Source organism: Bubalus bubalis, chromosome 4 (genome assembly GCF_019923935.1).
Source record: "Bubalus bubalis isolate 160015118507 breed Murrah chromosome 4, NDDB_SH_1, whole genome shotgun sequence".
NCBI classification, from domain to species: Eukaryota; Metazoa; Chordata; class Mammalia; order Artiodactyla; family Bovidae; genus Bubalus; species Bubalus bubalis.
This window is the reverse complement of record NC_059160.1, coordinates 13,786,548-13,813,269: the sequence shown is the minus strand read 5'-3', so window position 1 is coordinate 13,813,269 and position 26,722 is coordinate 13,786,548. Positions and strand designations below refer to the sequence as shown.

The 26,722-nt window shown below is 46.8% G+C and overlaps 1 protein-coding gene across 1 annotated transcript in view; it reads left to right on the top strand.

The window, feature by feature from the left end:
- CRACR2A (calcium release activated channel regulator 2A) overlaps window positions 1-26,722 on the top strand; it is a 154,233-nt gene that overhangs the window by 1,745 nt on the left and 125,766 nt on the right. The window contains exon 2 of the mRNA XM_006069009.4: window positions 229-336. The gene's annotated coding sequence lies outside the window, so the exon portion shown is untranslated. The remainder of the gene's footprint in view (window positions 1-228; window positions 337-26,722) is intronic.

Below are 26,722 nucleotides of genomic sequence, written 5' to 3'. Positions count from 1 at the left end.
CCTGGGGGGAGGATGTTTTATTTATTTTTCAATAAACATGGACTATTCTGCATAAAATAGTCCATTTCTAGATGAAAGTATACATCCCTGTACTTGCAAAGTGAAAAAGGGATGGTAATAAAAAGATAGCAAGGAAAAGAAAAACAGAAGCCTTGTCAAAAATTGTTTTTGATCAGAAGCTTCAGCAACGTGACTATGCTTCATTTTACCCCTTTGCCCTAAATGCAGGGAAAGGTTTGGCGAAAGAAGCCACCCTGCTTCACTTCCCGTGGATCACTGGATCATAATGCTTGGGCACTGCTGATGGAAAAGAGGAACGTTTCAAAGAAACATGAGGTACACGGCTCTTGGGGGCTGCCTGGTCATCGAGAATGATGTCCATGGGAGAGGTGAGTCCCAAACGTCTGGGAAAGATGTTGACAGCTCATCACCAACCCCCACTATTCCTCGGCGAGTATCACTCCCAGACTCTAGGCTGCGAGCTGGCTGGGGAGTTGGTTTGGTGTGTCCTGCCTCTCCCCCAACCCCTGCTGGCCTGTGTTTCCTCCCATCCCAGGTGGGAAGGCATCTTGCTTCTTCCTAACACCTGAGTGAGGGCTCCTTCCTGAATGTGACTCAGCTCGGCCTCCTGCTGCAAGACTATGTAAAGCGTTTTCTCAGCTCTAATTGCCTGGCTTTCGTTCCTCAGCCCTGCAGGCTAAGAGCTTGGCTTTTATTTGAACCTTCTCCCTGTGTGGCTGTGGATCTAAGAAATTAGCACTGGTCTTATTTATTTTTAATGGCTCCTCGTGAGAAGGGAACATACAGGATATGCCAACGACGCTTGTGTTCTCTGCAGCTTTTTCCGCTGTGCTTTGCCCTCCACCGAGAGGCTACACAGCAAGCTGATCCCGGCTCCCACCCTGCTGTTTAAGCCCGCCCAGGAGAGTCGCAATCCAGAGTTGAATTCAGCTCATCTCTGCAGTGTTAACCATGAACCTACATGGTGCTTCTTGTGTTTTCCTCTTCATTTTTAAGAAATACCTTGTCCTAAAGGGCTCATGACACTTGAGTATCTCCACAGGTCCCATACAGAATCAGTAGATTTTCTCAGTCTGTGTTTGATGAACATTCTTAGAGAATTCTTAGAGAATCAATGTCCGGCCCAGTTCCTCCTCTTTATTCATTTAAGAAAAGGACCATCTTGGGAGCACTAATCTGAGTCTTATTTCTGAATTTGCTGGCTCCGGGTGACCTTGGATAACTCACCAGAGGGGAACCGTCACTTCTCAGAAGGTGAAGTTTACTGGAGACTGACTGGGCTCTTGGTAGAAGAACAACCTGTGGCTGGATTTCTCTAGGAACACCTGACTTGGCTGAGGGCCAAGAGGCAAGGGTTTGGGACTGGAAAGGAAAGGGATTGACCTCGTTTTCCCCGAATCTCCTGCTACTCAGTCTGTCCCCCTCAAGTTCACGTCTCTGAGTTCCAGGGGTGAGCCAGGCAGCAACCCAGTCCAGCATAGCCCCAGCCCCATGGGACTCATGGTCCAGCAAGAGGACATTCTGCACTGCCACGGGTTTAGTAAAGGGGAAGTTAAGGCTGCTTGGCAGCCTGTGACCAAGGATGTAACCAATCCCAAGGGATCAGAGGAGGCTTCCTTGAGAAGTGACGTCTGGACACACAGATCAGAAAGAGGGGCGGGTGCTAGTTAGGGGGACTCTGGGCCTGGCCACACCCTTCTGTGCCTCCAGGTTCCAGGAGATGAGGAACAGGTGTGGGTGTGGGTCAATGGAACATTCTTTATTATTCAAGTGAAGATGGCAGGATCCCAGCCATTTCAAGAACCAGAATCTGTCACCCCAGTGCCTGCACCTGGTCCTGAGGTCTGGCCTCCAGAGGGCTGGGTCAGTACCGGGGGTGGGGGTGGGGAAGGGAGGGGGGATGTGGTGACCGGGACATCAGCGGACATTGCAGATTTTTATTCGACTTAGAATCCAGATACTGATTATGCAGAGTTGTTCATTCCTGTTCCTGGGCCTTTGCTCATGCCTTCCTCCCCTGCTCCCGCTGCCAGCGGAAACACACGCACATTCCTCCTTCTACCTTCAGAGTCCTTCAGAGTCCCGTCTATCTGCAGCTTGGGCTCTGGGATCAGATAACCAAGCTGAACCCTGGTTCCATCTCCTGCCAGCTGTTTGACCTCGCAGAGGCAGAGGTTACTTAACCTCTCCTTGCTGCACCTCTGTGTCTGTAAATGGGGATAGTAACGGCGCCTAGGCTTCCCTGGTGGCTCAGCAGTAAAGAACCCGCTTGCCAGTGCAGGAGACACGGGTTTGATCCCTGGGTTGGGAAGATCCCCTGGAGGAGGGAATGGCTTCTCACTCCAGTATTCTTGCCTAAAGACTCCCATGGGCAGAGGAGCCAGGCGGGCTGTAGTCTAGGGGGATCGAGAGTTGGACATGACGGAGGACTAAACAACAGTGCCTGCCTCCTGTGATGAGCTGACTGTGGGGTGCCTAGGAGAATGCCCCAGGAAGGGTTATTGGGTGTTAACATTTAAGACCCAGAGCTCTTGGGAGCCCGACAGGTTCCACACAGAACTCAGAGTCCTGGGCATTCTTTTCTTCTTAGCACTTCAACTTGGCCAAGCAGCCCCAGAAGCAGCCCTGGAGCTAAACAATCAAGGTTGTAGCCAGCGAGAGTCCAGACTTGGAGCCATGGGGAGTCCCAGCAAGCGGGGCTTAGGAAGAGCTTATTGAGGATTTGGGGGGAGCCTCTAAGGACGTGGGGCTCTGCCCAAGATTGGAGGCTGCCAAGAAGTAGGCAAGTCTGCAACTGGGCATTTCGATGAGTCTTATCTGTGGGACAGGAAGACGAGCCAGAGGATGAGCTGGACTTGGTCACAGAGCAGCAGACGCTCCTTCTGATGTGGGGCGGGTGTTTGGTATTCCGTGGGGGCTCACTGACCTTGTCGTTGTCTATGCCTAGAGCTATGAAGTGGCCTTGCTCTGTCTCATCTAGCCAGGGTCTCCTCATAACTTCTCCTGAGGTTGGTATTCTGCAAGTTGATCAGTTCAGTCGCTCAGTCGTGTCCAACTCGTTGCGACCCCACTCCAAGTTTATGGCCACTTTCTAAATGTCAGAGGCTGCTCTCTTTTTCTCTCTCGACCCATTAATTATTTATTTGAACTAATTTTTTTCTCCCTCAAGAGAAACTGTAAGTGAATGTATTCATTCATGCAACAAAACAATAGCTGAGTATCTATATGGACAATGTGCCAGGCAAGATAAAGTGGTGAAAACCCTGCCTTCCTTCAAGGAGCTCCAAGTCACAAGTCTGAAAGACTGAAAGACCATCTGTGTCAGTCTAGTTTGCTCATCAGCTTGTCACCAAGAAGTTTTCCATCCTGCCTGGAACTCCCAAACCCCTGCTTCCACGAGGCAGGGTTAGGAGCTCAGTGTGAAGGTTGGACCTGCCACCCCTCCCCATTCCTTGCACCCCTCGGTCTGTGTCTGCCCAGGATTGGCCCAGGGACCAGGTGTTCTGTGCGTGTTCCGTGCTGTATCCGCGTGCGGTCCACAATCAGGAGGGGTAAGGGAACTCGACACCCTCGCATCTCAGCGCTGTATGCGCTATTCTCATAGTTTTCTCAGAAGACGATTTTAATTCAACAAACTCCTTAATGTTGATTCTCCTTTCTGAATGGCTTTGCTCTGTAGGGTGATTGTGTTTGGCTGGAGGTCAGAGACCACCTTACATTGCGACCCCATGGACTTCAGCACACCAGGCTTCCCTGTCCATCACCAACTCCCAGAGCTTGCGCAAACTCACGTCCGTCGCATTACAGGGGCTTCCTAATTAGACCAGCATCTGGGCGGTGAGATGCTATTGTGAGCAGTGGACACTAGAGGGCAGCATCTCCCCCAGATGGCGCACAGCAAAGTCGGGCACTGAGCTACCGGCGGTAAACTGTGGAGAACAGGGGGAAAGGACCCCTCAGAAAGTTTCTGGTCTCCTCTGCTCAAGTCCATGCGAGCCTGCATTCATCCCTTTTGTAATAATTGCTGGGAACAGTGAGCCCCTTTCGAACAGTAACCTCTTAACAGGTTTTATTTATTTTTAAAGCAATTGCTTTTTGTTTTAAGCACATAATGCAAGAACTCTCTACATCAGATTCTTTAAAACAGACACACCTTCTCTTCTGTTTTAGATACCACCAAACAGTGTGATGGGGTATTATGTCTGAAGCCTGCTCTCGGAAGGGCTGGGGGAAAAATTTCTTTGTCCTATTCTTTTTTTTTTTTTTTTAATTGGCATCATGTCCAACAGTGGCTCAGTCAGTAAAGAATCTGCCTGTAATGCAGGAGACCCAGGTTTGATCCCTGGGTTGGGAAGATCCTCTTGAGGAGGGAATGGCAACCCACTCCAGTATTCTTGCCTGGAGAATCCCATGGACAGAGGACCCAGGTGGGCTACAGTCCTTGAGGTTACCAAGAGTCGGACATGACTGGAGCTGCTGAGCACAGCACAGCACATCTAACCTCTCTAAAATATTTGCCCAGATAACCTTTTCCCATAGCATCATAGAATCTTTATTTTCCTTTCTCTTATGAAATTTTTTGTAACCTAGCAAATAATTTTGGAGTACTTTCTGTGTCCATAAAGACAAAAATAGTTACTCTTCAAAGCTTCCCTCTCCAGTCATCAAATTAAATAAAATCACCATCTCTAATCCTGTAACTTCTTTCTTGCCTTCACTTCAGTTCACTCACTCAGTTGTGTCTGACTCTTTGCAACCCCATGAACCGCAGCACACTAGGCCTCCCTGTCTATCACCAACTCCTGGAGTCCACCCAAACCCATGTCCATCGAGTTGGTGATGCCATCCAAACATCTCATCCTCTGTTGTCCCCTTCTACGACTGCCCTCAATCTTTCCCAGCATCAGGGTCTTTTCCAATGACTCAGCTCTTTGCATCAGGTGGCCAAAGTATAGGAGTTTCAGCTTCAACATCAGTCCTTCCAATGAACACCCAGGACTGATCTCCTTTAGGATGGACTAGTTGGATCTCCTTGCAGTCCAAAGGACTTTCAAGAGTCTTCTCCAACACCACGGTTCAAAAGCATCAATTCTTCTGCACTCAGCTTCGTTTATAGTCCAACTCTCACACCCATACATGACCACTGGAAGAACCATAGCCTTGACTAGACAGACCTTTGTTGGCAAAATAATGTCTCTGCTTTTTAATATGCTGTCTAGGTTGGTCCTAACTTTCCTTCCAAGGAGTAAGCGTCTTCTAATTTCATGGCTGCGATCACCATCTGCAGTGATTTTGGAGCCCAGAAAAATAAAGTCAGCCACTGTTTCCACTGTCTCCCCATCTATTTGCCATGAAGTGATGGGACTGGATCTTAACCATGATCTTAGTTTTCTGAATGTTGAGCTTTAAGCCAACTTTTTCACTCTCCTCTTTCACTTTCATCAAGAGGCTCTTTAGTTCCTCTTCACTTTCTGCCATAAGGGTGGTGTCATCTGCATATCTGAGGTGATTGATATTTCTCCTGACAATCATGCTTCCAGCTTGTGCTTACTCCAGCCCAGCGTTTCTCATGATGTACTCTGCATATAAGTTAAATAAGCAGGGTGACAATATACAGCCTTGACATACTCCTTTTCCTATTTGGAACCAGTCTGTTGTTCCATGTCCAGATCAAACTGTTGCTTCCTGACCTGCATACAGATTTCTCAGGAGGCAGGTCAGGTGGTCTGGTATGCCCATCTCTTTCAGAATTTTCCACAGTTTATTGTGATCCACACAGTCAAAGGCTTTGGCATAGTCAATAAAGCAGTAATAGATGTTTTTCTGGAACTCTCTTGCTTTTTTGATGATCCAGCAGATGTTGGCAATTTGATCTCTGGTTCCTCTGCCTTTTCTAACACCAGCTTGAACATCTGAAAGTTCATGGTTCACATATTGCTAAAGCCTGGCTTGGAGAATTTTAAGCATCACTTTACTAGCGTGTGAGATGAGTGCAATTGTGCGGTAGTTTGAGCATTCTTTGGCATTGCCTTTCTTTGGGATTGGAATGAAAACTGACCTTTTCCAGTCCTGAGGCCACTGCTGAGTTTTCCAGATTTGCTGGCATATTGAGTGCAGCACTTTCACAGCATCATCTTTCAGAATTTGAAATAGCTCAACTGGAATTCCATCACCTCCACCAGCTTTGCTCGTAGTGATGCTTCCTAAGGCCCACTTGACTTCACATTCCAGGATGTCTGGCTGTAGCTGAGTGATCACACCATAGTGATTATCTTGGTCATGAAGATCTTTTTTGTACAGTTCTTCTGTGTATTCTTGCCACCTCTGCTTAATATCTTCTGCTTCTCTTAGGTCCATACCATTTGTGTCCTTTATTGAGCCCATCTTTGCATGAAATTGTTCCCTTGGTATCTCTGATTTTCTTGAAGAGATATCTAGTCTTTCCCATTCTGTTGTTTTCCTCAATTCTTTGCATTGATCACTGAGGAAGGCTTTCTTATCTCTCCTTGCTATTCTTTGGAACTCTGCATTCAAATGGATATATCTTTCCTTTTCTCCTTTGCTTTTCCCCTCCCTTTTTTTCACAGATATTTGTAAGGCCTCCTCAGACAGCCATTTTGCTTTTTTGCATTTCTTTTTCTTGGGGATGGTCTTGATTTCTTGCCTTACTCCATTGCAAAGTCAGCACCTTACAACGTTCTGCATATGCTACGTTCTTTACCAAACATGTGTCCAAAAGTTGGGCCATAAACTTAGCTTAAAATGGGAATCTTTGACATATCAACACATATTTCTTTTAAAATTTTGAATATTATTGAATTACTTATTTGGCTGCGCTGGGTCTTAGTTGTGGCATGTGCAACCTAGTTCCCCGACCAGGGATCAAACCTGGGCCGCCTGCTTTGGGAGTGCAGAGTCTTAGCCAGTTCCCCCAGGGAAGTCCCACAACACACATTTCTGAAATCCCTCTCTCAAAGTCCGAGGAATTGCACTTGGTGCCCTGCGGAGTTTTAAAAGGTAAACTTTCACACTTCCTGTGAAATGGAGGTGGGGTGGAGGGTTAGGTAATAACCTGTCACTGCGAGGACAGGAAGTTGACTCCCGAGTCACATGTCACGGTCAGAGCTGGCAGAGACCCCAGACACAGGCTTTGTGGTCGCCCGGCCAGTGATCTGGTTTTTCCTGCATCTTTGTTGTAACGTGGCTGTCGTTGCCTGAGCTTAGCACTGATACCCTCCATTAAAAAAAAAATCTATGTGTTATAAGATCAACGTTTAAAAAATATATGTGTCATGGGTTTAGCATTTTCTGTTTGTAAGGCAGTGTGCCGTCATGGAAAATACAGTTTTCAGAGTCAGACCACCCTGTGTGGCAGACCCAGCTCAGCCCCTTTCTAACCGTGTGCCTGGGAGAAGTCACCCAGCTGCTCCGAGCTGCTGCTGCTTTGTCTTTTTTTCGTATTTGCGTATTTATTTATTTTTATTTATTTTTGGCTGTGCTGGGTCTTCATTGCCGCGTGGGCTTTCTCTAGTTGCCACGAGTGGGGGCTACTCGCTAGCTGTGGTGCGTGGGCTTCTCATTGCAGTGGCCTCTCTAACTGAGGAGCACGGGCTCTAGGCCACACCGGCTTCAGGGTGCTTGGGCTTAGTTGCCCCCTCTGCATGTGGAATTGTCCTGGACCAGGGGTCAACCCATGTCCCCTGCACTGGCAGGCGGATCCCTAACTACCAGGACCACCAAGGAAGTCCTCTTTGCCTTTCAGTGCTGTTGTAAGTTATCAGAGACTGGGCATATGAAGGCGCTCGGCACAGTGTCTGACGTATGTTGGCAGCTCCACGATGGGGCCCGGTTTTATGGCTGGCTGAGTTCTTCCTGGAGGTGGGCGTCCATCCCTTCAGGCCAAGGTGGAGGCTCAGAACATCTGGGAGAAGTGACCCTGCAGAGCCAGAGTCAGAGCCCAACACAGACCTTCGCCTCTCAAAGAGCTTGAGAGCACAAGACGCAGGAGAGGCGAACTGAGGCACAGATAGGCCAAGCAGCACGAGGAAGAATCCATCTGTGACCTAGATGCCACCTCCCAACTTCCAGACAGCCCCGGTGTGCTGGGGGCAGAGCGCGTGGTGCGCCAGGGCAGCAGGATTTCAGACATTGCTTCCAGGCTGAAGACTCTCTGCGAAGCCTTTGTACACTTTCATCGTCAACAATAACTGCGACAGCACCGAATGCTTTGGCTCTTCCTACGTGACCAAGGCCTGCGGTCGGGTCCTCAGGGTAAGTGTAACGTTCGTCATTCAGTCGTGTCTGATTCTTGGCGACCCCTGGACTGTAGCCCGCCAGGTTCCTCTCTCCATGGGATTCTCCAGGCAAGAATACAGGGGTGGGTTGCCATTCCCTTCTCCAGGGGATCTTCCCAACCCAGGGGATTGAACCCAGGTCTCCTGCATTGTAGGCAGATTCTGTACTATCTGAACCATTTTCTTCTCTTTTCTTCTGGCAGAACCTAGCTCATTGCCTTCAATACTGGCACGTCTCTTTGTTGGTTTTAGAGTCACCTGCATTAACCCAGGTCTCATTTTGGCTCTTCCCCGACCTTGGCAGGTCACTTCCTCCCCCTGGGGCTGAGCTCCATGTCTGTAGAATAAGGAGGTGGTCTAAGGCCCCTTCCGGCCCCTGTCTCCTGTGAAACAGAGCTCCTACTCTCTCAAAGCTGTCAAAAATAAAAGCAAGGTCACCTCTGCAAAGCAATTTATGTTCACAGCTCTCCGGCTTAGCATCAGATGTGGATCATAAAAAGGCAAGTAGACAGAACACCAAATAAGAAGCAGCACATATTGAAATAAAGGATGAAGTAGCAGAGAGCGAGGGTGTTCTCAGTGTAGCCAGAGCTGTTTGAGAGAGTGCGGACCCTCTTGCCAGATGACCTTTGAGAGTCTGGTCCATCGTAATGAGAGGACGATAGTGCCAGGGGTGTGCTCTGCTGCCACACGGGTTGTCTGCCACCCACGGGCCTGGAGGAACCTCATCGGGGATCTAGATGTTGAGGAATTTCTCTAATGACTGAGGTCATGCAGCATAAGGTAGTTGGCACAACCTTGGTAAATCCCCACCTAGAGCAGAGAGAATGCAGCGGCATCCCAAGAGGCTGGCTTCATGCCTTGGTCTTCTACATGAGAAAGCAAATTGCAGAGAAGTGACATGGGGGGATGTTCACCTCGAATCAACTCTGATGCACATGCAAAGTTAGATCACTCAAAAATAAATGCCCTTCATCATGATAACAATTTACACATCACAGCTATTTGGAATCTGCTAATCAAGGGGAAAAACTCAGGACGGAAAACCAGGTATTTGCATTATTTACTGTGTAGCCAGGGCCACAGGTTTATGTTCATTCACCTGCCAGTGCAGCGTGTACTTCGGAGCTCAGGGAAGATAAAAATCTGTATACTATCTGGACTCATATGGCAGTGAAGAAGCTTCAGAAATATACAGCAATATGGGGTGGTGGTTATTGCAGTAACTGTGGGCTTCCCTGGTGGCTCAGCTGGTAAAGAATCTGCCTGCAGTGCGGGAGACCTGGGTTCAATCCCTGGGTTGAAAAGATCCACTGGAGAAGGGAAAGGCTACCCACTCCAGTATTCTGGCCAATACAGTCCAGAATTCCATGGACCATATAGTCCATGGGGTCGCAAAGACACAACTGAGTGACTTTCTCTTTGGCAAATCTGAATAAAATATTTGGGATGGAAGTAATGAAACCAAATCCACCCACTCATTAGCCTTTAATTCACTCTCATATCCTAAAGAGAATAAAAGGAACTAAGAAGTTTTGGTAATATGAGGCTTCAGTTATTAAAACTACCAAATGAATGCTCAAAATTAGAAACTTCATTGTCGCTTTAGTCATTAAACATCACAACAGGGTCCGACTGTCCAGAACAAGGAATTCTATTCCATGTCCTATGATAAACAGTGCTGGAAAAGAATATATGAAAAAAGACTGCTATATATGTATAACTGAATCACTTTGCGGTACAGTAATAATTAACAAAACACTGTAAATCAACTATACTTCAATAAAAAAAAAGAGGAAAAAAAAAAAAACCATGGATTGGCCATCCACTGTATGCCAGGGGATAGCCATTCATCTACCAGGCTGGTGCTAGGACCAACTGAAAGATGAACAACGTGTGGTCCTCACCGTCTGAGGGCTCCTGGTCAAGTGAAGAGACACGCAGGCCAACAAGTGAATGGTGACTCCGTGTGGTAAGTGCTGACCAGAGAGATGAAGTCACACGTCCTGGGACATACAAAGGTGTCAGACGTGCCTGGAGAGCAGGTAGATTTAACTTGGGGGTAAGGCCACTTCCTACCTTAATCTGGTTGTTGTTCAGTTGCTCAGTCGTGTCCGGCTCTTTTCAACCCCATGGACTGCAGCACACCAGGCTTCTCTGTCCTTCAGTATCTCCTGGAGATTGCTCCAGTTCATGTCCATTGAGTCGGTGATGGACCATCTCATCCTCTCTCTCCCCCTTCTCCTTCTGCCTTCAGTCTTTTCCAGCATCAGGGTTTTTTTTCCAATGAAGGAAGATATACAGGTGACAAAGTGAGAAAGGACAGTCCAATCCAGGCAGACATGAGCTCGGGCGAATGTTCGGGGCTGGAAGGGACGGAGGCAGTCTGTGTCTGAGGAACAGTGTGCAGGCGTGGCAGCCACGTGTGCTTATTCAGGAAGCAGAGAGTGGAACAGCTGAATCACAGGGGATATGGCTGGAGAGAAGGTTCGGGCCAGGATGGGAGGGGCTTCGTGTTCCAAGTGAAGGAGATTGGATTTTGTTTGGGAAACTGACCAAAGTTCTTAGGAAGCTGAGGCATGATTGGCGAGACTAGATAAATCGAGATGCTGTTGGTGGAGATCACGGGCACAGGGAATTCCCTGGAGGTCCAGTGATCAGGGCTCTACGCTCTCAATGCCAAGGTTCAAGACCCCACAAGTCGCACATGCGGCCTAAGAAAAAGAGTACGGTGCACAGAGCACCCTTGGAGAATGCAGCGGACATCAATGTTTTATTTACGTGGTGCAGCTCCCATCTCCTGGGAACAGCAGACGCACCTGGATGCACCTGTTCTCCCCTGCCCCAAATTCAATATGTCAGCCTTCCCAAGAACTGCCTTTTAAATGTAAATTTAAAAATAATAAAATATTTAATAAAAAGCCATCTCCTTAGCTATAATGATTGACCTAAGGGTGGATACCAGATACAAGCTAGTTCAATCATAGTATCTTATTGTCTCCGCCCTGTCCGGAGTGTTTGACCAACATACGGGCATGTGACCCCAATCAGAGACCTTCCCTGGTAATTCTGAATTTTGAATTGTCACTAGGGGAAAGAGCTGTTTTTTTTTTTTTTCTGATGGTGAATCTGTCAAGTTGCAAATTTAGCGATGCTAATGGTTATGTATCTAATATTTGGAAAAAAAACTGGCCTTCAGTAGAAAAAAGTTTAACCTTAGCAGAGATGCAGATGCGAGGCCCAGAAGGAAGCTAGTTCTGGTGGCCTTTCAGCCTCTGGTTCCAGGCATCCCTGGAGTTAATTTCATCCCCTCCTGTCCTACCATTTGGTTAACATGAACCCATAAATTACCCTTTATGCTGGAGGTAGTTCTTATTGGGTTTCTGACACTAGCAACCGAGAGTCCTGACTAATGAAGATAGGGAGATAATTAAGTCTGATCTTGATACATTGCCTTTTAAAAGACTCTTCTCTGGGTGGTGGTGGAGCTCAAGGGGAAGAGCAGGACCAGAGATAGAGACTTGAAGGTCATGTTTGGTTTAGAGGTTGTCTGAGTCCTGGAAGTGAATGAGCTCACCTAAGGTAAGCGTAGGCAGTGATCTGAGGCCTAGGAGAATGCCATCCTAGGAGGAGGCATTTTGAAGGATGCCAGCATCCAAGGGGACAGAGAAGGAGGACCAGCTGTCTCACCCAGGCCATTTCTGATTTCACCCAGCTCTTCCACTCTCACGGTCCTCCTTGGGGAGAAGGCCACATCTAAGTCCAGGAGCGGGTCGCTAGCTTCTCTTTTTTCTATCTTTCTTTTCTTTATTGGCCATGCAGCATGTGGGATCTTAGTTCCCTGACCAGGGACCAGAGATCAAGCCTAAGCCCCCCTGCGTTGGAAGCTCAGAGTCTTAACCACTGAACCACCAGGGAAGTCCCCTTTCTTTCTTTTTAATTTAATGCTCTAGGTCAAATCTTTTGAAATCTTCAACAGAGTAATTCTAGTTCTCCATCCCCCAAAAGCTCTTCCTTTTATTCGAAACCTGTGATCTCGTAATTTAGGTCTTCTTCAGGGTTAAATTTCTCACTTCATTCAGCCATTGTTGTTGTTCACTCACTCGGTTGTGTCTGACTCTTTGTGACCCCGTGAACTGCAGCACGCCAGGCGCCTCTGCCTTCCACTGTCTCTCAGAGTTTGCTCAAACTCATGTCCATTGAGTCGGTGATGCCATCCAACTATCTCATCCTCTGTTGCCCCCTTCTCCTGCCCTCAGTCTTTCCCAGCATCAGGGTCTTTTCCAATGAATTGGTTCTTTGCATCACATGGCCAAAATATTGGAGCTTCAGTTTCAGCATCTGTCCCTCCAATAATATTCAGGGTTGATTTTCTTGAGGACTTACTGGTTTGATCTCCTTGCAGTCCAAGGGACTTTACTCACCTGGTAATGATCAGCTTTACTGAACCCTTCTGGTCTTTCTCATCTGTGGTTGTTCTGCAGATAGTTATGATTTTTGGTGTGCTTGTGAAAGGAAGTGAGCCCAGGGTCTTTCTGCTCTACCATGTATTTCTGCTCTACCATGTATATACATATCCTTCTGTATACTTTAAATCATCTCTAGATCACTTATAACGCCTAAAATAATGAGATGTAAATAGCTGTAAATACAATGTAAATTCTATTTAAATAATTGTCAGCATGTGGAAAATTCAGGTTTCACTTTTTTGAGGTTTCTGGACTATTTTTTGCAAGTATTTTAAATCTACAGTTGGTTGAATCCATGAATGGGGAACCTGTGGATCCAGAGGGTGATGATTATCTGGGTGGAGAGCAAACTTCCCTTGCCCCCTAAACTGAGGTTTTAGAATGAACTTCTGTTTTGGGTTCACTCCTACACAATTATCTGTGCGTATGTGTGTGTGCACACACACAATCATGTCTGACTTTGCGACCCCATGGACTGTAGCCCACCAGGCTCCTCTGTCCATGGAATTTTCTGGGCAAGAATACCAAAGCGGGTTGCCATTTCTTTCTCCAGGGGATCTTCCCAACCCAGGGATTGAACCAGCATCTCTAGCATCTCCTGTGTTGGCGTATGGATTCTTTTACTGCTGAGCCACCTGAGAAGCCCATGTGTATGTATACATACACCTATACCTATACATGTATCAAAAGCAGAGACATTACTTTGCCAACAAAGGTCCGTCTAGTCAAGGCTATGGTTTTTCCTGTGGTCATGTATGGATGTGAGAGTTGGACTGTGAAGAAGGCTGAGGGCCGAAGAAGTGATGCTTTTGAACTGTGGTGTTGGAGAAGACTCTTGAGAGTCCCTTGGACTGCAAGGAGATCCAACCAGTCCATTCTGAAGGAGATAAACACTGGGATTTCTTTGGAAGGAATGATGCTAAAGCTGAAACTCCAGTACTTTGGCCACCTCATGCGAATAATTGACTCACTGGAAAAGACTCTGATGCTGGGAGGGATTGGGGGCAGGAGGAGAAGGGGACGAGAGAGGATGAGATGGCTGGATGGCATCACTGACTCAATAGATGTGAGTCTGAGTGAACTCCGGGAGTTGGTGATGGACAGGGAGGCCTGTTGTGCTGCGATTCATGGGGTCTCAAAGAGTCGGACACGACTGAGCGACTAAACTGAACTGATACATGTATCTATGTCTATACCTATATCTATCAAGGAGGAAAAGCCCAGAGACAATAGTCTCTTTGATTTGTTTCCTACAATGGGACAGTGGATCCTGTTCACCATGGTGAGAGAGACATGAATTGAATCGTATGAGGAGCTAAGTCCCCACTTGTATCCGAGACCAGTCCTGGCGTCTGGCTGCCCAAGCCCAGCTGCCCTATGCCCACTCCTGCTCTGGCTGAAAAGAGCAGGCAGGTTTCCAGCTGTCTGGCAGGATGAGGGTCGCCAGGTGACCAAGGGGTGCTTGGAGCCCTGATATGTGTGTATGTGTGTTTGTGTGTATGTTACTGCCTGGCCTGTGTGGGTCTCAGCACTGCGTCCACCCGCAGAGCCCGTTTCCATCTCTTGCCATCTGGCCTCTGAACCACAGGCAGCAGGATCTCTGCTGACAGCCCGACGTGATGGTTTATGTTTCTCTCCTTCCTGATTTGTTCTTGTCTCGGGTCACTAATCCACTGCAAGAACTGGTGATCGGACGCCTGTCACAGGGGACCAAGGTTGTGACGGGTGTAGCTGCCACAGCAGAGACAGCAAGCTTGAAGCGTGTGGTGTGTGCTGCGGGGCCTTGTGCTTCGGGTTCTCCCAGTGAGTTTCTTACTTTTTGGCCAAAGATGATGTTGGTCTCTGAGACTCCTTTTTTAGAAACCTATAGATTCCTTCCTTGCCATATTCACCAAGAAAGTATAATTTAATGTACATACAGTTTTCTTGGAATGAATAAATCAGCTGAAAGCAGTTGTCTATTTCTCCTAATTTACTTCACTCTGTGTGACAGACTCTCAGTCCATCCACATCTCTACAAATGATCCAACTTTGTTCCTTTTTGTGGCTGAGTAATATTCCATTGTATATACGTACCACAGCTTCTTTGTCCATTCATCTGTTGTCAGTGGACATCTAGGTTTCTTTCACGTCTTGGCTACTATAAACAGTGCTGCAGTGAACATTGAGGTACATATGTCACTTTAGATTTTGATCTTTTCAGGGTTTATGTCCTGCTGTGGGATTGCTGGGTCCCCACTTTGAAAGAGTAGTGAATTTTGGGAATACACCCGCCAGACTGTTCAGTTCTCTGTGAGTGAGGCGTATGCTATATGTTTGTATCTGGCACAGAATGGTATTTAGCAGTACAGACTCCGGAGCCAGGCATTCTGGGCTCACATCCTGCCAGGAGCGCTTGCAGACCGTGGGGCCCCTCTGTGCTTTGGCTGCCCCATCAGTAAAGCAGCATGGGTCTCCCAGCTGTGACGCCTGCATGGGTGAGGACAGCTGAGGGTCAGGACACAGCCTGGGCTGTGAGTACCAGAGATCAAACCCAGTGCCCAGGCCTCCTGGGCTCAGCACAAGTCCGTGAATGAACAGCAGCAGTCTTCGACTGCTCACCTGCCTGAATCCCCACAGGTATCCTTACCTCTGGATCAGAAAGGTAGGGACATAGCTCTAGGGGGGGAAAAAAGAGACTGGTTGGAATGACTGGCCAGGGAGGCTTTCTTTGGGGTTCTCCTAACAATCCTGACTCTCCTGGCTCAAGAAGGCAGGGGTGGAGTCCTGTGTGTTTGTGAGGAGCTGAAGGCATGGGAGGGAAGGGGCTTATGAGCTCTCAAACAAGAGAGAGGATGGTCTTGACTCTGACCTTATGCAGGTCCATGCTGGCAATAGCCACTAAGCTCCACCAGAGGGCGCCCTGGGGTTAGCATGCCTGAGCCAGGATTGGCTCACACCCTTCCGGGGGGTCTCAGCTGAACTTCTCAAGGGTTGTTCTTGGTCTCTATTGAACCTTTACCTCCTGGAGCCTTGGCACTGTCAGCACCCACCCTTCATTCTTTTCCTGTGACCCCGAGCCTCTGCTTAAGAATGATGTCCTGTATCAATTCACAATATTTAGAGATCATGGTGAGTGAGACTCTGAGATTCCTCAGAGGGGATTGTCTGGGGTCTTCTAAGCATTATGGATGTGGCAGAGCCACTCAGTGTCAGCCTGTCTTTAATATATGTGTCTGTGTGCATGTACACATGTGCATCTATAGACTCGTGAATGTAGTAAGTGATCATAGAGCCTCTTGATAAAAGTGAGGAGAGTGAAAAAGCTGGCTTAAGACTCAACATTCAGAAAACTAAGATCATGGCATCTGGTTCCATCACTTCATGGCAAATAGATGGGGAAACAGTGGAAATAGTGACAGACTTTATTTTTTGGGCTCCAAAATCACTGCAGATGGTGACTGCAGCCGTGAAATTAAAAGACGCTTACCCCTTGGAAGAAAAGTTATGACCAACCTAGACAGCATATTAAAAAGCAGAGACATTACTTTGCCAACAGAGGTCCATCTAGTCAAGGCCACGATTTTTCCAGTAGTCATGTATGGATGTGAGAGTTGGACTATAAACAAAGCTGAGCGCTGAAGAATTGATGCTTTAGAACTGTGATATTGGAGAAGACTCTTGAGAGTCCCTTGGACTGCAAGGAGATCCAACCAGTCCATCCTAAAGGAGATCAGTCCTGAATATTCATTCAAAGGACTGATGCTGAAGCTGAAGCTCCAATACTTTGGCCACCTGATGCAAAAAACTGACTTATTGGAAAAGACCCTGATGCTAGGAAAGATTGAAGGTGGGAGGAGAAGGGGACAACAGAGGATGAGATGGTTGGATGGCATCACTGACTCAATGGACCTGAGTTTGAGTAAACTCCGGGAGTTGGTGATGGACAGTGAAGCCTGGTGTGCTGCAGTCCACTGGGTCGCAAAGAGTTGGACACGACTCAGTGACTCGACTGAACTGAGATGTACATGCACTTTGAAAATATAATGTTTATACTCATGTTCCCTTAAACTATAAAACGCCTTACTTCTCTTACTGCTTGAGACTTCTGGCTTGCTGTGTTCCGTCTACTTTCCCAAGACTGCAATCTCCAGAACTTAACTCGTTACTGAGCCAAACTCGGTCCCTTCCCCTGAGTGCAGTAAAGTCCATCTACCGACACCAGGTTGTAAAGAAGGAAAGGAGCGTTTATTGCAGGTGCCAAGCAAGGAGTCCAGGAAAGCTAGTGCTCAGAACACCTGGACTCCCTAAAGGAGTTCTCAAGAAAGCATCTTTAAAGGCCAGGTGAGGGAGGTGGGGATCCAGGGTACATGATCTGCTCGTGTGGTTCTCTGATGGGCTGATGGTGGTACCAGGGTGGTGTCACAGGGGTGAACATTATCAGTCCTCAGCCTCCAGGAGCCCTGGGGGTATGTGCTCATGGCCGTCAAGTAGTTAACATTTTCCATTTGGTGATGGTTTTAGCATTTGTAAAAAAAAACTCAGGAAGTTTGAAGAGGGAAATGTAACAGGAAGACTTATTCAATGTAGAAGAGACTGGCACTATGGAGAGGGCTCCAGGAGAACTCTAAGGGGTGGAGGACGAAGGGAAATGTGAACAAGGAAGAAGCTTAGGAACTCAGAGTAAAGAGCCTGCATGCCTGCTGGCCTCAGACCCCAGAGGGGAGGTTCCTGTGTCAAGAAGTGTGCAGCACGGTGATGGTAATGCTGGCGAGGATGAAGGTGCCCAGAGCTGGCGGCCACGGGTGGCCTGCCGCCCCCCCTGCAACGCCACTGGGGTGCCTGCTTGCTGTCGCTCTGAAAAACAGACAAAGGGAAGGGGGAGAAAAAGGCCCTTCTTTCTCTCCCAACCATGCATCGTCCCGCCCACACTCCTATTGTCCAACCTCAGGGCCAGCCAGCTGGCAATGGGAAAGCTAGCCTGCAGAGTCCAGCTCCAGTATGACAAAGCGGGAGAAGGCTGGGGGAGGCGGGTGGAGCTGAAAGACATGAAATTAATAACTGGTACAGATGGAAAGTACATTTTTTCATCCCAAGGATGGAAGGAAGCCCAAAACACCATCATGCAAAAGGGAGATAGATTGACTCAGAGAGGCATTTGCACCTAAAAACCGAAGGTTTAGGTGAAAACATCTCTTGGAGCAAGCTATGAGATGCATTCTGCTTGCTGCCAAGGTATTGGGTAAGCAAGACAGGATGTTATAAAGCCTATTGTGCAAAAAACGTGCAGAACGCTGAGGGCTCTTCTACGGAGCAAATGCCCAATACGGAGTTGATATAGCTGAGAAATGCATTCTAGAAGAAATGGAGTCAAAAGTCAATCATTGAAAGATCACTCTTCAGGGAGGCTCTTTATCACTTTCAGAAATGATGATAAACTTTTTCTGTGCAAATAGCATTTAGCACTGCCACCCCCCAACACACACCCGAGCTCTTGATATTTCTGGAGAGTCTAAAACTGAGGTGTGTAGGATCTGGGGCACAGCCTTGATGAGCCGTGAAGCCCCCTCTCCCTGCCAGAAGGGAGTGGGTCTGAGGGTGAAGAGTGGGAAGGGTTCTTTCCATGTGACGGAGAGGCAGTCAGGGACCCGTCTGGCCTGATGTGCTGCCTGCACCTGTGACCGATCCCTGCAGTCAGCAGTTCCTCCTCTCTCCCCAGAACCCTGACTTTCCTGCCTCCATCGCAGCTTCTCTAATTGCAAAGTGTCCTCCCTGATTTGCTCTCTAGACAATCATGTCTGTCCTGCAAAGTGCTGACTCCCAGCCTTGCTGGGCAAATTGAACACATCGCTCTTGGAAATGCCAATGCTGCCAAGGTCGGTCCAATGGTCCCTCTTCTCCATTGGAAGCCTGCTTCCCCTCCTGTCCATCCCAGCAGTGGTGATCTGAGTATGTATGGGACATCTACCCCCAGCTGCACCAGGTCCACGTGGACTGAGTTAGTCCTCGAGCCATTCTATAAGTGTGATAAAGAATCTGCCTGCCAATGTAGGAATTGCAGGAGATGGGAGTTCGATCCCTGGGGCAGGAAGATACCCTGGAGAAGGAAATGGCAACCCACTCCAGTAGTCTTGCCTGGAGAATCCTATGGACAGATGCATTCTGCTTGCTGCCAAGCCTGTCAGGCTACAGACCATGGGGTTGCAAAGAGTCGGACACAACTGAATGACTTAGCATGCACACATGTGCATTACACTGTATGTACATTTGGAAAAACTCACTTTGTACATACAAAAAACAGGTATGTACATTTGGAAAAACTTAAGCTCTATAAATTTAGTTGTGTATAAATTATTCCTCAATAAAATTTTCTTGAAAGTTAAAAAGTGCTTTCATACACATTATTCTGTTTGTTCTCCACAACAGCCTGAGAGAGGAATGCAGTGAAAATTCTCCCCATTTCGTGTTTCAGAAGCCCCGCGTTCAGATAAAAGATTCTACAAGTTGCCTGAGATCTCACAACTGGCATGAAACTCAGCCTTTTACTCCTGTTCCATTTTTTCTTTCTATTACATGTACTACTTAGTGGTATCAGCGGCACCATGAAACAGGGTATAAATTGGGTCTTTTATAAATAAGTGAATGGAATACAAGGTTCCAGAGCCAAACTAAACCTGCAAGTTTCCTGACACAATGGACTAAAATACAAACTGGAGCATAAAGAGGCTTCCTGGTTGGTTCCGTGGTGAAAAGTCCGCCTGTCAGTGCAGGGGACACAGCTTCGATCCCTGGTCTGGGAGGATCCCACAGGCTGCAGAAAAGCTAAGCCCGTGCCCCACAGTTAACTGAGACTGTGCTCCAGAGCCCAGGAGCCGCAACTGCTGAGCCCACAAGCTGCAGCTGCTGGAGCCTGGGCACCGGAAAGTCCGTGCTCTGGAACAAGAGAAGTCACTATAAAGAGAAGCCCAGGCAGCCCAGGCACCGTAACTAGAGGAAAGCCCACCCAGCAATGAAAACCCAGCAGAGTCAAAAATAAATTACATAAATAAAACTGGACATAAAAATATCCTCTACAGTGGTAGTTCACATGGGCATGCATGGTATTTATTTCAAAAAATTTTAAATTAAAATATGATTGGTAAATTAATACCATAATATGTTATTTTCAGGTGTACAGCGTTGTTTTTGTTGTTCAGTCACTCGGTTGTGTCTAACTCTTTGCAACCCTATGGACTGCAGCATGCCAGGCTTCCCTGTCCTTCACCATCTCCTGGAGCTTACTCAAACTCATGTCCATTGAGTTGGTGATACTATCCAACCATCTCATCCTCTGTCGTCCCCTTCTCCTCCTGCCTTCAATCTTTCCCAGCATTGGGGTCTTTTCTAATGATTCAGCTCTTTGCATCACGTGGACAAATTATTGGAGCTTCACCATCAGTCCTTCCAATGAATATTCCAGGTTGATTTCATTTAAGATTGACTGGTTTGATCTCCTTGCAGTCCAAGGGACTCTCAAGAGTCTTCTCCAACACCACAGTTCAAAAGCACTAGGTAGTAATTTAATATTTGCATACTTTATGAAATGATGACCATGATAAGCCTAGTAACCATCTGTCCCTGTACAGAATTATTAACATTATTTGCCATATTCTTTATGTTGTATGTTATATCCCCACAGCTTGCTTATTTTATCAGCTTTCCAGGTAGCTCAGTGGTTAAGAATCCACCTGCAATGTAGGAGACATGAGTTTAATTCCCGGGTCAGGAAGATCCCTTGGAGAAGGAAATGGCAACACACTCCAGTATTCTTGCCTGAGAAATCCCATGGAGAGGAGCCTGGTGGGCTGCAGTCCATGGGTCGCAAAAGAGTCAGAGACAACTTAGCATCTAAACAACAGTATTCTCTAGATCCATCCATGTTGTCACAAATGGCAAGATTTCGTTTTTTAAATGTCTGAGTAATATTCCATTGTGTATGTACACACATAATATGGATATATATATATATATATATGCATCTATATATGTATACATATGTATGAGCTGCCCCGATGTCTCAGTGGTAAAGAATCTGTCTACAGTGCGGGAGCTGCAGGGGACAAGGATTCGATCCCTGGGTCAGGAAGATCCCCTGGAGGAGGGCACAGCAACCCACTCCAATATTCTTGCCTGGAGAATCCCATGAACAGAGGAGCCTGGCAGGTACAGTCCATGGGGCCTCAAAGAGTTAGACATTACTGAAGCGACGTCACACCGCATACACATGTACATATCATGTGCATATATATATTTTGTTGTCTTTTTCATCATAGCCATTCTGACAGGTTTGAGGTTCTCACTGTAGTTTTACTTTGCACTTCCCTGATGATTAGTGATGTTGAACACCTATTCATATGCCTGTTGATCATCTGTGTGTCTTCTTTGGAGAAACATCTATTCAGGTCTTCTGCCCAGTTTTTAATTGTTGGGCCGTTGTCTGTATTTTGATATTGTCTTGTGTGAGTTCTTTGTATATTTTGGATATTAACCCCTTATCAGGTATATTGTTTGCAAAAATCCTCACCCATTCAATAGTCTGCCTTACGTTTTTTAATAGTTTCCTTCCCTGTGCAAAAGCTTTTTAGTTTGACACAGTCCTATTTTATTTTGCTTTTGTTTTCCTTGCCTGAGAAGATGTATCCAAAAAATACTGCCAAGACCAGTGTCAAAGAATGTACTGCGTATGTTTTCTTCTGGCAGTTTTATGGTTTCAGTTCTTACATTTTTGTCTTTGGTACATTTGAGTTTATTTTTGTATATAGTGTGAGGAAGTAGTTCAGTTTGATACTTTTGCATGTAGCTGTCCGGTTTTCCCAGTAGCACTTATGAGAGAGTCTGTCTTTTCCTTATCGTATATTCTTGTCTACTTTGTCTTAGATTAATTGTCCGTAAGTGCATTGGTTTATTTCTGGGCTTTCTCTCCGGTTCCACTGATCTATGTATCTGTTTTTGAGCCAGTGCCAGACTATCTTGATTACTATAGCTTCATAGTATAGTCTGGGGTCTGGGAGACCGATTCCTATAGCTCCGGTCTTCTTTCTCAAGATTGTTTGCTACTGGGGGTCTTTTGTGTTTCCATATAAATTTTGGAATTGTTTGTTCTGGCTCTGTGAAAAATGCCATCGTATTTCGATAGATATTACTTTGAATACATAGATTTCCTTGGTGGTATGGTCACTTAACCATATTGATCCTTCTAATACAAAAACACAGTACATCTTTTCATCTGTTTGTGTAGTCTTCAATTTTCTTTCATCAGCCTCTTATATTAACAGTTTTCCAGTATAGGTCTTTTATCTCCTGAGTTAGATTTATTCCTAGGTATTTTATTCTTGTTGATGTGACTATACACAGGGTTTTTTCTTAATTTCTTTTTTGGATAGTTTGTTATTATCATTTAGAAATTTCACACATTTCTGCATGTTAATTTTGTGTGTTGCAACTTTAGTGAATTCAATGACTAGTTCTAATAGTTTTGGCGTTGTGTCTCGGGGATTTTCTATATACATATAGGATCAAGTCATCTGAGAACATCGCTATCATTAATTGGCTTCTTAAAAAGATTGCTTTGGTGTGAGTTCCAGCTTTGCCTGCTCAGCGGTTTATATTTCTGGGAAAATTTCAGGAAGTGTCCGTTTCTATATGTGTCTCCCTGTAGAGGGCACTCTTCTCATCCCAACCCAGGTTTCAAGGTTTCCAAAAATGCCAAGGAGGAAGATGGGGCAGACATTGTCATGCATTCTTCATGAGAAGGTTCCCACACAAGGAGTCTGCCCTCCTTCCTTCCATCCTCCTTCCTTCCTTCATCTCGTTCAGCAGAAAGTTTTGAGCACCTACTATGTGCCGGGCATTGAAAGTGTGAACGACATGATCCTTCAGTTACATCTAATAACCGAGACAAATGTGTACCCAGACAAACAAAACACAATTTAAAAAAATGTTTATTTTCGGCTGGGACTTCATTGCTGTTTGCAAGCTTTCTCTAGTAGCAGTGAGTGGGGGCTCCTTTCTAGATGTAGTGCATGAGCTTCTTATTGCGGTGGCTTCTCTCGTTGCGGAGCACGGACTCTTGAGAGCAGGCTCAGTGGTTGTGGCATGTGGGTTTAGTTGCCCTGTGACATGTGGGATCTTCCCGGACCAGGGATCGAAACCATGTCCTCTGCATTGCAAGGCGAATTCTTAACCACTGGACCACCAGGGAATCCCTCAAAACATGATCTTAAAGTGCTGTGACACAGGAGGAGAGGTCGAGGACCCTACAAAAGAAGGTTAAGTCTAGGTGGTGAAGGGACTTGTGTAACATCTAAGGTGCTAGATTTTCTCAGGGTAAGGTGGGCAGGAGAGACTTAGCAGGGAGGTGTCAGGAACCCATCTGACTTTGGAGAGGTCACCCTGGTCTCATCGTGAAGGATGGATTAGGACTGAGGAGATCAGAGCCCCCTTTGCTGGCTGTGGTCTCTCCTTCTCCTGACCTCAGATCCTGCAGGGTCACAAATCTCCATCCTGGGCATTCTCATACCTGCCTTTATCTTATCTTTCCTCCTATAGCTGCAACCCCTCTGCTGCTGCCAGGTAATCTCATGTAGTCCCTGATTTTAATATGCTCTATTGAGCAATGACTCCCAGTTTCACATCTCCAGCCCGGATCTCTCTCCTGATCCACAGTATCTTGCATCTGAAAGCCTTCTTGGCCTCCCCTGGACTGTCTTAACCTGCTCTTCCCCCTTGTTTTTCCCAATATAGTAAATATCACCACCATCTACCAATGAGTTACTTTTAAAATCTTCAGAACCACGTGACTTTCCCAGATCCTTCATACACTTTGAGCCCAGGTAGTGAAATTGACCGAAGTAAAGGCATGGAGAGTTTTAAAGGTGGACAGGACTTCAGACATTGATCAGTCCACCAGAGGGAAAAAATGTCCACGTTCAACAGAGCCTGCCAAGTGGCTGAAGCGGAAAAAGGACCCAGGGGATGTCTAGCTTATTAAATCCACTGAGAGCCCCGGAATCTGATCTCAGCTTCTTCAGAATGCTGGTGGCCTGGGCCGTGCTGGCCGGTCCTTGTCTCTGTATTAACTGAGCTTAATTGTCCAGCCGTCGCAGTCGGCGGCCAGCCTCATCCTTATCCATTTGGGGCCGATCTAGCTGCTGCTGTGGGATTTACGCAGCAGTGAGTATCTTTAGCAAGACATGCGTTTTGTGCTTTTAATGACTCTCTCAGCCTCCTCCCAGCCACCCTCACCATACCTGAGGCTCTGAAAGGGGGTCGTCTGAGCTACATCTCCCATCCCTCCAACCCTTTTTCTGAAATAGGAACCCCGGCCCTCCCTCTTCCCTTTCTGCTCCCGTCACAGGACTTCTGGCTTCAGAAGGAATTTTGTATTCATGGCAGCAGCAGCCCAAGTTGTCCACGGAAATGACCCCCAGAGGAGAGCCGGTAAAGACTTCGCATATTTGTCAGCCTTCTAAACTCTCCTGACAGCCTGCCCGAGGCTGCCTGGTTACTCCACTTAAGAACTTTTGTCTGGAACAGTGGAATTAATAGCGTTCACACAGATCTTGAATCAGCACGGGCACGCACACCGTGTTGGCCTCCCGTTGTGCTAGCGGTGGGGGCCAGCCTGCCTGGTACTTGAAACACGAGGGGCCACAGGTGTGGGAAGGCCGTCCTCACTTTCAAAGCTGCGGGAGAGACGGACTTCTGAGTAAACCACGCCCAGGGCATCTCTCTGGCAGGCCAGTTCTTATCCCCAACATCCATACATGGCTCTGGCCACCCCAGGCCCCAGAAGACAAGAGTTCAACTCCCATTCACGGCCTGCTAGGGCCCACTGAGCTTCAGTCTTAGGCTGGATGGGGATTAAGAGTTACCCAGGACAGTCATCCAATATTTTGTGACCATATGGGGATGCTCTCCAGGTTTGACTTATGGATCTGGTCAGGGTGGAGCCTGAGTCTGCATCTTTATCATTTCAGTGTCTTTTGAGTCAGAGAAGTTTCACATGGCACATCCGGAAGGGAATTAAAATCTTCCCTGGGAGTCAATGTCCCACATGATGGAACTCCAACTTATATTTATAAATACCTGTGGTGCTGCTCCCCGATACTTATTCTGTGTTTTAGCAAAACGATATGGTCCTTTGCTCACATACACCATTTCTGAAAGCCGCATCTTCCAGGCACGTATCTTTCCTTGTGGTCCGGCAGCTGACACTCACAGTTACATCCATCCTTAAGGCCTGATTTCAGCCACACTTTCTCCATAAAGGACTTTCCTGGCTCTTCCCCTCAAAGATCTCTCCTTGCTCTGTGCGCTGACGGCTGCGTGGGCATCGCTGTGGCCACATCAGTGACTGGCTTAGGTATTTGTAGGCACCTTGTTTGCCCCCTACTGCGATCAGACTGTAAACTCTCCAAGGATGGGCCATTCTCTGCCATCTCCGTAGCCCCATCTCGTATCTAAGAGAGCCTTTTGCGCAAGCTAGGAGCTCCATAAACATCTGTTGTGAAATGAATGTGAATCAAGAAATGAGCAGTTGAGGAATTTTGGAAAACTCAGCTGGTGATGGAGTCCAGAGTAAATGAGAAAGTCAAGAGCAGGAAATGTGCTGGTTTGATCTCTCTTCGGAAGAAGCCAGCTGCAGCCCCAATGAAATTCTCTCCTTAAAAAAAAAAAAAGAAAGAAAAAACTAAAAGCAGCAAAGTTGGCAGAGGAAGTGATAACATCACCTTTCATTCCTTCACAGATGTGTCCCTCAACTAAAACTAGAAACATCAGATGACTACATCTCCTAGGCCTCATCTTCCAAAGTTTACCAGAATGTGCACACACACACACACACACACACACACACACTCCTTCCTGGGGGACAAGCATCAGGTATGTTGTAAGTGCTTGTAAGTATTCTTAGTGGGGCAGAAAGTGTCACCAACTTATGCAAGTATAAACTATTAAGGTACATTTTCATTCTTTTGTGTGTATAAAGGCCAAGACTATAGGTCAGTATTTATTTTTGTTAGATTTATAATAAATCCACGTGGACTGTCACTGGTAACAGAAGTGCCACCATACTGCGATGCTCGAAAGTACTGAGCAGGTGGCTGACACCTGGCACCCTGCCCAGAGCTCATGACAGTGAAATCCAAGAGCCCACAGGGACACTGGGCCACAGGAAAGGCGTGACCTGACCGGGACCGGATGTGGCCGGGCCCGCCTGCAGTCAGCCAGGGCGGCCCGGGGGAGGGAGGGGGAATTTATGTCATTGCGGGATATTGCTGTCTGTCTCCTGTCATCTTCCAGAGGGCTCATCTCTCTTGCTGAATTGACCCTGAGCATCAGACTTTATGTTTACAGGTTTATTGATGTATAGTTTGCATACCTTAAAATTCACTCCTTGAGAGTGTATGGTTTAATTATTTTTAATCAATCTATAGAGGAGTACAACCATCACCGTGAGCCAGTCCGAGAACATCGTCATCATCCTAAAAATTTCTATCAAGTTCATTTGCGGTCAACACCGACTCCCAGCCCTCAGTCCAGGTAGTCATGAATCTGCTTTCTGTCTGTCATCTGTCTTTTCTGGACATTTAATATAAATGAATCATACAATATATATAGGCTGTACAGCTGGCTTCTTGAAGCAAGATTTGCTTAGGCTCATCCATGCTGTAATGAGCCCTGATATCTCATTCCTTTCTCTGGCTGAATAGTATGCTACTACGTGGATATTCCACATGGAGTTCATCCACTCAGCAGCTGGTAGATGTATGAATTATTTCCAGTTTGAATTGATTATCAATGATGCTGCTGTGAACATTCACTTGCAAGTCTTTGTGGGAACATGTCTTCATTTCTCTTGGGTAGATTCCTTAGAGTGAATTTGCAGGGTTTGGGTAACTTTTTGTTTCACTTAAAGAA